Here is a 12,507-nt window from a genome sequence, read left to right as displayed (position 1 = left end):
GCAGTTGTTGTAACAAAAATCTTCACTACGGTAGATAGATTGCATTCCAAAACTAAGCTTTAACTATGGTAGGGAAAACTCCATTGCGGTGAGAATATTGGTTGTAGTAGAGAGAATGATTGTGGATTAATTTAGAGGGTCACTTTATGTAACAACATTTTCCCCCAAAGTGACCTCTACAACTTTCTTCTTCACTTATCCAGTTTCAAGAATTTGATGAGGATCCACCAGAACTTCCTCACTTCACCTAGCCAGTTGATTCTTCTTGTTATTTCATACTTCACTTCAATTGTTGTGTGTTTGGACCTTTGTACCAAATTTAGAGTCACTTCCAGTTTCTTTTGGGTTAGTCGATGCATAGCAGTAACAGGAATGAAGTATTTGATGCCATTGTTGGCTTTCTTGAACACAACTCCTAACTCAAGAAAGTTGGTTGCACCGAGAGACATTTCTTGATAGCCTTCAGTGAAGCTTGGTACGGGTTCAAGTGGTGGAAGGTTAAATATCTTGGCAAGCGTTGGGTGGATGTCGGCATCAATCTTTATGAAGTCACAAACAAGTTCTTTGAGAAACACACAAGCTTTCTCATAAACAATTTTCATCTTTAGGTGCTTTTCGGATTTGATTTGGAAGACTCTTGCAATCAGGAATACTTCTTCAGGATTCATGCAGGGAAAGTCAGGCTGCATGTTGATGTAGTCATCACCTCTCCTTGTGAGTGTGTACTGAACAAAGTCAGTCTTCATGAATCTCCTTACTTTGAAATTCTTCACGGCAGATGGTCTGTCATTCAACCAAATGCTTTCAAAGGCAGACCCATGCTTAGCATGGAACTGGTTCAAGCGTTCAAATTCGAGAGGGAGTCTTTGATCCTCAAGAAGACTTAGATCAAAAGGCTCGAAGATTATGAAGAATTTGGCATTGGGTGAGATAGGAATATCCCAATATCCATCAGATGGAGGCTCAGCATATGTCAGGATGGGTATGTAATCATCGTCAAGAAGTCTTCTGGAGAGATTTACCCATGAGTTAATTAAGGTTTGGTCCATGATTGTGTCGAAACCATGTTCCTTCCATATCTGCTCATTTAACTTAGCAGCTTTCCAATCCTTTTTCCATTGACGAGTAGCTGGAGAGTCATTTGTATGATCCGAGGACATGGTAGGTTCCAAGTTTTTGAATTATAGGGGAGTTTCATTTGAGGGTTGTTGCGAATCCTGTTACGGTGGAGTTTGTTTTGGAGAAGGTACCAGAGTTGGTTGTCTTGGAGAAGGTTGTAGAGTTACAACCCTTTGATGAATTGGACCATGACTTGGGATTCTTGGAGGGGACTAATTTGAGAGACTTTGATTGAGATGCTGATGAGAGTGCAGTGGGGACTCACTTCCCCCTTTTGAGGAAACATCTATCTATTGTTCCTCAAACCACTGTTTAAGGCCATCAATTTTGGTGAAAGTATCGTTGAATTGAGACTTGATTAATTCAGAGATCTGAAGATTGTTGTGAATTTCAATGTTGAACAACAGCTTGTAAATCTCCTTGGTCAGTCGAAGAATCTCATCAACACTTGACTTAGCAGTGATGGAACGCCTTAAACCATTGATTGTTGACTGGAGAACCGTAATGGTAGATTCATATGAGTTGTGGGTTTCTTCTACCAGTTGTTTGGGATGGATCGCCTGTTTTTCAAGAAAAGTCTTGAATTCATCTTTCAGGGTCGTGACCTCTATGATGACGTTTTCAGCAGTTGTTAGGAATTCTTTGTGATCAATTGTGCGACTATTATCCAGGCATCGAATACCCATTTCCAGTTTCAGAAGGATGTAATCTGTGGCTAATCTTTCTCTTATCTCCAATCTTTCCACTCTCTCAACTAGAGACTGCGGGGTAGGGATCTCTGTGTTCTGTGGTTGGCTGGTTGTCACTACGGCCAAAATTTGGTCGACCTTTGATTGAATAGAGAGGAATTCTTTTCTTCTAACAACCAACTTCTTCTTCTTCTTTGCCTTGGGTTTTGAAGCAGAGTGTTGGGATCCTCTAGATTCTTCATCGTCAAAGACCATTAAAAATTCATCAAAGTTGGGGGGCTACTGAACATCATCGAGATCAATATCATCAAATCCAAACATTTGACCTGAGCTGATCTCAAATGCGGTTCCATCATCATTAGAATCATTATTCTCAGCAGTTGGGGGAGGTTTTGATGGTCTAGCACCACACTGAAGGTTTTGAGCTTGTTGCATAGTAGTTTCCATCTAAGATACCCAATCTTGAATTTCCAAGATATCATGAACGGTCTTGGCATTATTAAAAGTGCCTACCCAGTACTTGGCAACCATTTAAAGAGCATCATCTTTCTGTTGTTGTTGTTGTTGTTGTTTCTGTTGGGCTTTTCTTGCTTGGACTGCTATCTTAAACGCTTCAAATTTCCTGATTCTTGACTCAGTTGTTGGACGAGACTGAGACCAAGAATCTTCTAAACATATGTCCTCAATTCCTTTAAATCGAACCAAGGTGTCCCTCGGGTTCGTAGTTCCTTGCACAATTGTGCTCCCCACCCTTAGACCACTTGTATGAAATGTTGGTGGAATAGGGTTTCCTGAGCTTCCTCGGTCTCCTTGACCTGATGTCAAGTTTGGCCTCGGCTTAGTTCTGGCAAAGGCGGAAGAATTGCCTTGTTGTGCGACTGGTGTTTGAAGTGTTTGTGAGACTTCAAGAAAAATGGAGTGCAACTCCTCAGGCTCAAAAAGGTGTAAGTGTGATGCCCTAGAGACCTTATAGTGACTCGAACCAATGGTATCCACTTGGGATTCAACTGGTGGTGTGTCTCCATCTTGAGATGAAACAGGTACACTAATTGTATATGAGTGGTGAAATGGGGTATTAACAGGTGAGCGTGTGGTAGCTCCAATGACTACCAGAGTCTTTTGAGAGATTGTGGTATGAGTCTTGGTCCGCATTTACTTTAGCTTGTGGTTAATTTCAGTTTCTTGCGTCTGAACACATCACCTGAAATTGAGGACTCATGATGAGTTTCATCAATGTTTACTGGAGAATCTTGTGAGATAGATGTTAAATGATGAACTGCAGCAGAGGATCCTGCGGTCTTATGTTTTCTTGATGGAACACTCTTCCTTTTGATGGTGTTGCGGGGAGATTTCTTAGATGTCACAGTTTGTTTCACCCTTTTGAATTTGGGTTGAGCAACCTGATATGCAGTAGGAGGGACTTGGATTGTAGTAGGAGGAACTTCGGCATTGGGTGGAACTTGGTTTGCAGTAGGGGTTGCGGTAGTTAGACTTGGTCTAGGCGGGGAAGAGTGGTATGGTTCAACACCACTTGTAGCCATGATGTGATCAGCTACCTCAAAAGTTGTGAGTCCAATGGACTCCAAAATATATCTAGGCAATCTCCTAATTGGTCCAAAAGTTGAGATCTTTTGAGGGAATGTACCTTTTCAAAACGCAAGTGACAAATAATGTTGAGTCATCACCCATATCCAGCCTTGCGTCCTTGTGTAGATCCGAGATGCATAGAGACCAGAATCTAGCAAAAGTGAGCTCGGTTGCATCTTCTCAAGGTGCCTCCTTTGGAATATACTGCAAGAAATCATCTCATACGATTTGTCTGTATTTAACTGCATTTTCGGTGAAGAAACTCCACATAATCTCTAGGATTTTGATCCCCAAATTGTCAATATCGTCGGTCCTGCGGGAATGACTTCTGATCACAAAGTGACAGACGAACTGCCACACCGACGTGAGCTGATTGTTCTTGAATTCTCCGATTTCGTTTAATTTCTTCATATAACCCATCTGATACAGGTTTGAAATCAAATCGTTAATACTGGGAGAGTAGAACTTCGTCAAGGGAAGAACTCAAAGATTAATTGCTTGTAAAATCTTGGCTTTGGTTAGAACAGCAAGACAGTCATCAATCAGATTGAGATGCACTTCTTGAAGATTGTGGCTTGGACAGAATGCAGAGAAGGCACATTTGAACAGAGTTGGAAGAGGAACAACTTCAGTGAATGAGTTGAAAGCACCATACAGAGGATGCTTTAGGAGAAATTTGATCATCATTCGGAGTGCCTCATTGTATGATGGATGATCTTCAAAAATTGCTCTGGAGTTGTTGGATGCTATGGACGGAGTGTGATCTTTGATGGTTGTTTCTGAGCCATTGGGACGAGCAGACCTAGAAGCTTTTGACTGTTTCTTGGAGATACCCGATTTCACCATGTTTATAGTAAGTAAAAGTTTAGAACTTGCAAGAAAAAAGTTGAGCAAGAGAGTGAGGAAGATGAAGATCGTCTTTATGGATTCAGAAAGCGTAAAGCAAACTTGGGAGAAATTGGGGGTTTTTATACCTCTGATTTTGAAATTTTATTGTAGTTAATTTATTCACAACTGTTAAAGATAAAAACCTTTGAGTTTTTACCATTATCAGCCAAAAATAATGAAAAGAAAAATGAATTGATTTCCTTGAAAGTCGGAGCATTTAATGCGTGTCAGGTCCATGATTACACGCCGATAACACTTGTGGTGGGGGGTTTTATCCATTGTTGAAAAGAAGAAGTTGAAACGGATTAGACCCTAAACGGCTGTGAGACATGACCAGTTAAGAAAAAAGATTCTCCAGTAAACGTAAGACCGCAGGATCCTCTACTACGGTTCATCATTCAACATCTACCTCACAAGATTCTCCAGTAAACATTGATGAAACTCATCATGAGTCCTCAATTTCAGGTGATGTGTTCAGACACAAGAAACTGAAATTAACTCCAAGCTAAAGCCAAATGTGGACCAATACCCATACCATAGTCTCTCAAATGACTCTGGTAGTCATTGGAGCTACCGCACGCTCACCTGTTAATACCCTATCTCACCACTCAGATACAATTAGTGTACCTGTTTCATCTTAACATGGAGACACACCACCAGTTTAATCCCAAGTGGATATCATTGGTTCGAGTTGCCTTAAGGTCTCCAGGGCATCACACTTACACTTTTTTGAAAAGCAAAAGTTGAAATGGATTAGACCCTAAACGGCTGTGAGACATGACCAGTTAAGAAAAAAGATTTCTTAAAAGATTGTGTTTTGTGGAAAAACAATTTATTTGTTTATTAGCCTAAAATAGGCCTAACTAAGGAAAGAGAATTTGAAAGAGACTAAAAAGTTGTATGTGACAAAATGAATGGTTTGAAGAGAATATTTGTATTTAATGAAAAGCATTAAGTAGCACACAAAAGTCTCATTTTTTGAAAAGATATAGGAATTAGTTATTGCAACTGAGGTTGAGTTCGGATGACTACGGTGTCATTGGTTGAAACTGCAAATGGATTCAAGTGACTGTGGTAGACTGTAGTAGCGTAAAATGAAGGAACACTTGATAAGAAGTTAGAAATAAAAGAAATAAAGGACCCAAGGATTATATAGAGATCATATATGATTGCGGGATACTAAGTATACTGAAATTATATATAATGAATATATAATTCTAGAATCGTAGTGGGAAAATGCTTCAAGAGTTTTCCTTTGAAATGAAGCAATTCTTCCACACTTGGAGACCAGATGTGGTCTACGGTCATGATTCATTCAAAAAGAATTGTGGGTCTAGATACATAATTCCTAGCACTTCTAGAAAGGTATTTAGTTTTGTAGCATCAAGTGCCTTGGTAAAAATATCTACGATTTCCTCATGAGTGGGAACAAAAATTAGTTTGATGTTACCTTTGAGGATGTGATCCTTAATGAAGTGAGATCGTATTTCAATGTGCTTCGTCTTCGAGTTGTGAATAGGATTATGAGAAATCCCTATAGCACTCTCTGAGTCATAATAAATCGGTACCCGCAACATTTTGTATTCGTAGTCCACGAGTTGAGTCTTCATCCATAGAACTTGGGAACAACAACTGGCTACGGCCACATACTCAGCTTCTGCGGTAGACACTGAGACACAATTTTGTTCCTTGAAGACCAGCTGACTAGTCTTCCTCCTAAGAATTGGCATCCACCTGAAGTACTTTTCGATCTAATCTTCATCCAGCATGATCCGCATCCGTGAAAGCTTGAAGGTTGGAGTCATTTCCTGCGGGGTACGAGAGGCCTAACGCTTTGCTTCCCTTTAAATATATGAAAATTTGCTTGACTAGGCTCAAGTGAGATACTTTGGGATCCGCTTGGTACCTAGCTGTGACATCCCCAATTTCACAGCCAAAAAAGACCGATTTGTTTATGCTTTATTTTTAAAAATCAGAGTAATCGTTTAAAGAAAACTGATGCGGAATTTGTTCCCCAAACAAAATATGATAATAATTTATCAAAGCATTTCTTAAAGAAATGTATTTTCATTATATAAAAAAATCTCGGGATGTCATGTTCCGATACAGACACATAAGCATAAACAGAACTTACATTTATTTACACTAATTATTTACATCTCCTTTAATCTCTCAGTGAAATATGTCTTCGTATTAATACCTGTGATACAAAGAAAACTAAGTGGTTCAGGCTTGGGAGCCTGGTGAGCATATAGGGTTTTCGACCCACAATAATATAATTATTATATTCAACCATCAAACAATCAACCCAATTACCCATCCCCATTATCTTCTTTATTTCTTAGGATTTTACCCTAAGAATTCAACTACCCGTCATTCATTAATTCCTAAGGATTGACCTAAGGAATTGGCACAAAATCTATTGCTACATAAGGCGCATCTACCAACATCATCCTTTAAGCGCCTCTACCAGGATTACGTCATACACTATGAGGCGCGACTGCCAGGTTTATGACATTCTCTTTTAGGCGCATCTACCGACATTATCCTATAAGCGCATCTGCTAGTATTATGACATTCTCTATTTGGTGCATCTACCAATATTATTCTTAAGCGCATCTGCTAGTATTATGACATTCTCTAATTGGTGCATCTACCAATATTATTCTTAAGCGCATCTACTAGTATTATGACATTCTCTAATTGGTGCATCTGCCAATATCATTCTTAATCATCTTACATACCTCATCATTTTATCACATACCAACTATCTCATCTACCCATGTTCTACCCAACATATTAGTAGATATAAAATACATAAACAGTTTAACTCATTTAAAAACCATATAAAACATCCATTCCACACTTATCTCAAATAAACAACAGTATATAAACACATAGCATGTATTTCATAGCAAATACTTCATATTTATGTGTTAAAAAAGAGTGACTACACTCTCACCCAAAACATATACTTAATACATTCAGACAATACTTGTATTAAAATTGTGTTTATGAAAGGGACTATACACTCACTCCAAATAAACAACAATATATATACACATAACATGTATTTCAAAGCAAATACCTCATATTTATGTATTAGAAGAAAGTAACCACACACTCACTTGATCAGATGATGATCGGATAGCACTACGGCTTGTAGAAGTAGTATTCTTTGGCGAAACCGGGAGATCTTCACAAAAACGAGCTTCTCGCAGGCAGAGCTTCGGCTCGGGAATTTCACTTCTCAGGATTTTCAAGCCTTCGGAACATGCTTTGGGGCTCGGTATTAATACCGGGCCTTTGGGATATTTCTTGCACGCAAAACGATGCAAAAATGAGAGAGAAAGGAAGAAATGAGCAAAGAAACTTGGGTGCCATCGACTTCTATTTATAGGGGCTGAAACCCCGATTTACGCTGGACGTAACTCAAAATTACGTTGGGTGTAGTGCTCTTCGACATGTATGCTAGGCGTACATCTAGGTACTCTGGGCGTACTGGGTGGATAAGGCCGGATGAGTCACGGGTTTGGTATTTTCCGATTTTATAATTAAATAAATATATTTTAATTATATAAAAACTTCCAAAATTCATATCTTCCTCATACGAGCTCCGTTTTCGACGTTTTTTATATCCACGCGTAGGTGAGACTATGCTCTACAAATTTCGTTTAGACTCTGTCGGCTAATTTTGAGTTTATTTTTATTATATTATTTTAGTAGGTCGGGACAGCAAAACTCCATTATAAATTCATAACTTCTTCATCCAACGCCCGTTTTCGTCTGTCATTTTACCGTTGGACTACTATCGATGAGATCTGCGATTGTCATTTAGATTGTTTCGGCTAAAAACCGTTCGATCTCAAATCAAGTATTCGGGCTGCATACCGCTAAGTCAAAACTTAGAAAAATCATAACTTCCTCATACGAAGTCAGATTTGGATGTTCTTTTAATGCACGCTCTCGGTTTAACGAACTCTACGACTTTCATTTAGTTCACTAAGGCTAGATATCGCTCTAACGTAAATTCACATTTTACGTCGCGCTGTGTCATGCTGGTTCCGTCGTGATACTTCGACAGGTAAACTTCTTCCTTTAGTTCTCCATTCAGAAAAGCACTTTTGACATCCATTTGATGTACTTTAATATTTTTGTGTGTCGCATACGCTAAGAAAATGCGTATTGCTTCCATTCTAGCTATGGGGGCATAATTTTCATCATAGTCAACGCCTTCAAGTTGACTGTACCCCTTAGCTACTAGCCTTTCTTTGTTCCTTACTACCGCACTAGACTCATCAAGCTTGTTTTTGTATACCCTCTAATACCAACGATGGTGTGACCTTTTGGCTTTAGTACTAGTTTCCATAATTTGGTTCTTTCAAACTCTGTTAACTCCTCTTACATTGTGGTGATCCAGTCGGGCTCCATGAGTGCTTCTTTTATGGTTCGAGGCTCAATTGAGGACATGAAGGCTACATAATGGCAATGGTCTGTTAAATCACTAGAGGGTCGAGTTTGTATACCTGCAGATGGGTTTCCAATGATTTGACCCGGTGGTTGATCCTTCATCCAGATGTGAAGACAAGTTTGTTTGTGATCAACAGCTGCGGTGGAGGAAATATCTTCAACGTTAGATGAATTTGTGATATGAGAAGGTAGTTCCCCCTCGATTTGGAAGCAGACTGCAGAATTATCTTGGACAGAGGGAATTTGAATGACAACAGTTGATGGAGGTTCCCTCGGAATTGAGGATGGGAGTTCCCTCTGAACCGGAGATGGTTCCCCCTGGATTGATGATTAATTGATAACCCTTGGATCTAATCTTGTGTCTATGTTCTCAACCTCTTTATCCTCAGAATCTGAAGATACATTTGATGGAATTCTGTTTCTGCGGTTAGACATCGGAGCTGTATCTTCTAGTACTGGAACCTCGATGGTTGTCACAGGAACTGGAGTTGAATTTTCCCCCTCAACTGGTGAGGTGGAAGTATTGAGTGACAAATCTTCAAATAAGGTTGGACCAGAAACTTCAGCATGTTGTTTTTAAGCTACTAGAGACACCAGGATTTCAGAGAGATGAGCAGTCTCTGCGGGGTTAAAAAGGTCATCATAGTTGATTTCAACTATGTTTAGGGGACACGAAAAGGCTGGGATATCACTTTCTAGGATAGCTTTTGTTTCTTTAGATGGAGTAGAGTTGCGGACATAGTAGTCATCAAATTTGCCATCGAAGCTTTCTACTATCAGTCTTGTGCATCTAATAAGAACTCCATAGGCCACTTTATTTGGTGAGTTGCTAAGGAAAATGCTTTCATCTAATTTTGGTGCAAACCTGTTGAGATGATCCTTGTTTTTTATAACAAAGCATCTGCAACCAAAAGTATGAAAGAATCTAACATTTGGTTTACGGTTGTTGTGTCCCTCATGTGGAGTTTTGTTAAGACCCTTGCAAATGATGCTTCGGTTTTGAACAAAGCATGTCTTCACCACTGCTTCGGCCCAGAAGTATAACGGAAGGTTGGCAAAGTTTAACATTGATCTAGCTGCTTCGACCAATGTACGGTTTTTGTGTTCTACTACTCCATTTTGTTGCGGTGTGTAGGGAGCTGAAAAGTTGCGACTGATGCCCTTAGAAGCCAAGAAACTATTCCAAAGATGACTAGTAAATGCAGTTCCATTGTCACTTCTTATTCTTCTCACAGGTAACTTGATTTGAAGTTTGATTTCCTTTATGAAGCTGATCATGACCTGCGATGTGTCTAATTTGAGTCATAGGAAGAAGACCCAAGTGAAACGTTTGAAGTCATCAACTATAACCAGTATATACTTTTTATGATGAAGATTGGCTACAGTCGATGGACCGCAGAGTTCAATGTGAAGTAGCTCTAAAGGCTTAGTAATTGAAGAATCAATAACCATTGGATGGTTTACCTTTGTTTTCTTTCCACACTTACAAGCTAGGCAAAGTGTACCGTTGTTGTACTTTAGAATGGGGAGACCACGGACGAGTTCTTCGGTGACTAGATTGTTAATATATTGGAAGTTCAGATGAGCTAGCTTTCGGTGCCATAACCAGCTAACTACGGATACTGCTTTGGATAGAAAACACAATTGCGGTTTGCCAATGATCAGTGAGACATCCAAGGGGTACATTGTCCCTATGGATTTTGATTTGATCAAGCAAGTGCTTCTATCACTCGTCATTATGTAGCAATATTCATTATCAAATTCAACCCTATGACCAGCTTTACATAGTTGTCCCACGCTGATCAAGTTGTGCTTAAGGCCTTCTACGTAAGCTACCTTTTGAATTGAGAATTTTTCCATGGTCAATACACCCTATCCCCTGATGATTCCATTGTCGTTGTTTCCAAACGTGACATTTCCACCATTACAAATAGGCCTAAATTCGCGAAGGTATTCTAACCTTCCAGTCATGTGCAAGGAGCAGACACTACCAATTAACCACTCCTCTTCTTGTTGCTCCTTGCACATTGCCTGCGAAATTAAACGATTAGTTTGGGCACCCAAACACGTTTGGAGTCCAGAGTCACATGAGAGACTTTCTTACTAGATGCAGGCACTTGAGTTGTAGGAACAGTTTTTGTGTTAGTTCGTAGACCTAGTCCTGGGTGTTTGGTAACTTTTGGGATGTTACAAGGTTGGATGGGACATAATGTTTTCAGTGGATAAAATCCAAAAGAGAGATTTTTCTCATTTATCTAGACACCATATTTTGTCAACGGTCTGGAGGATGTTGTTTGAGGCTTGTGTCCAGTCCGTGAGTAGTGGTTGACTACAATGCCTTTGGAATTTGAAAAAGGTTTTGAACGTGAATTGTTCCTAGGTTTTGACCTGACAACTAATTGAAATGATTTTGAAGGTTCAGGAGTTGGTAAAATACCTTTCTACTTTGGATCGGACTAACTGGGGCCTTGCCCCTTGCATCAGACCGAAGTCCGGAAACTGACTGGGACCTTGTCCCATGCATCGGACCGAAGTCTGGACTAACTGGGGCCGTGCCCCCTGCATCGGACCGAAGTCCGGAAACTGACTGGGACCTTGTCCCCTGCATCAGACCGAAGTCCGGACTAACTGGGGCCTTGCCTCCTGCATCGGACCGAAGTCCGGAAACTGACTGGGACCTTGTCCCCTGCATCGGACCGAAGTCCGGACTAACTGGGGCCTTGCCCCCTGCATCGGACCGAAGTCCGGAACTAAATGAACATCACATAACATAAACATATCAACTAGCATGAACACACATATACTGCATACTGCATCGAGCCGTAGCCCGGAACACATAACACATAAATCCTGTCTGAGCCACGAAGGCATCAAACATACTAACTACTGCATCGGCCTAAAATCCAGAAACTACTGCTAGCTAAGCGGGTCGGCATTGTGGCCTTAGACTCGTTCCTACTGGAAGGAAACTCACCTGAACTGTTGAGCTCCGCCGATAATCCTCTGGTTGCTGATCGACAATCCCCTGAGCCGCTGCTCCTCCAGCTCTCCGAGCTACCAATATCAATATGACACTTAGTCTGACAGTCCTCTAAAAGTCAACTAAGTCAACTCTGGTCAAAGTCAAAGTCCTGGTCAAAGTCAACCTTCCAGGTCAACCCTACTCGCCGAGTCCACCTAATGACTCGCCGAGTTCGTATGCTCAGGTTCTTTCTATTCGCGAGTCGACTCGCCGAGTCAGTCCATGACTCGCCGAGTCCAACCGTTTCTGAGTCCTGACCTGTCCAACTCGTTGAGTCTCCACCCGACTCACTGATCCGAGTCTTAACTCGAAGGGTTTGGGGTTTCACGACCTGACCCGCCGAGTCCACGAATAGACTCGCCGAGTCCAAGGCAATCTTCAACCAACTCGTCGAGTTGTTCTTCCAACTCGCCAAGTTCATGCCTAACTTCATCCGACTCGACGAGTTGTTCATCCCACTCGTCGAGTTCCTCCTCATCTTCATGCTACTCGCCGAGTCCACTCGAAGGACTCGCCGAGTCCATTCAGATCTACATACATGCAGAGGACTTTTGAGTCATGCATGGACTCCAAACTGTAGATCCACTCTTCTAAAGCCTATTCCTTACGTAAAGTGGCAAACTTTACATGTAGCTAACGAGATCTAGGCTCAAATCACTATAAACTAGGGTTTGAGACAAAGGGGCTCAACAATCAACCCATAGACTGATGCTTTATGATTCTCTAGGCCAA

The sequence above is a fragment of the Lactuca serriola genome, chromosome 7 (assembly GCF_051521515.1).
Source record: "Lactuca serriola cultivar US96UC23 chromosome 7, Lser_US96UC23_V15, whole genome shotgun sequence".
Lineage (NCBI taxonomy): Eukaryota > Viridiplantae > Streptophyta > Magnoliopsida > Asterales > Asteraceae > Lactuca > Lactuca serriola.
This window is presented reverse-complemented; position numbering follows the sequence as displayed.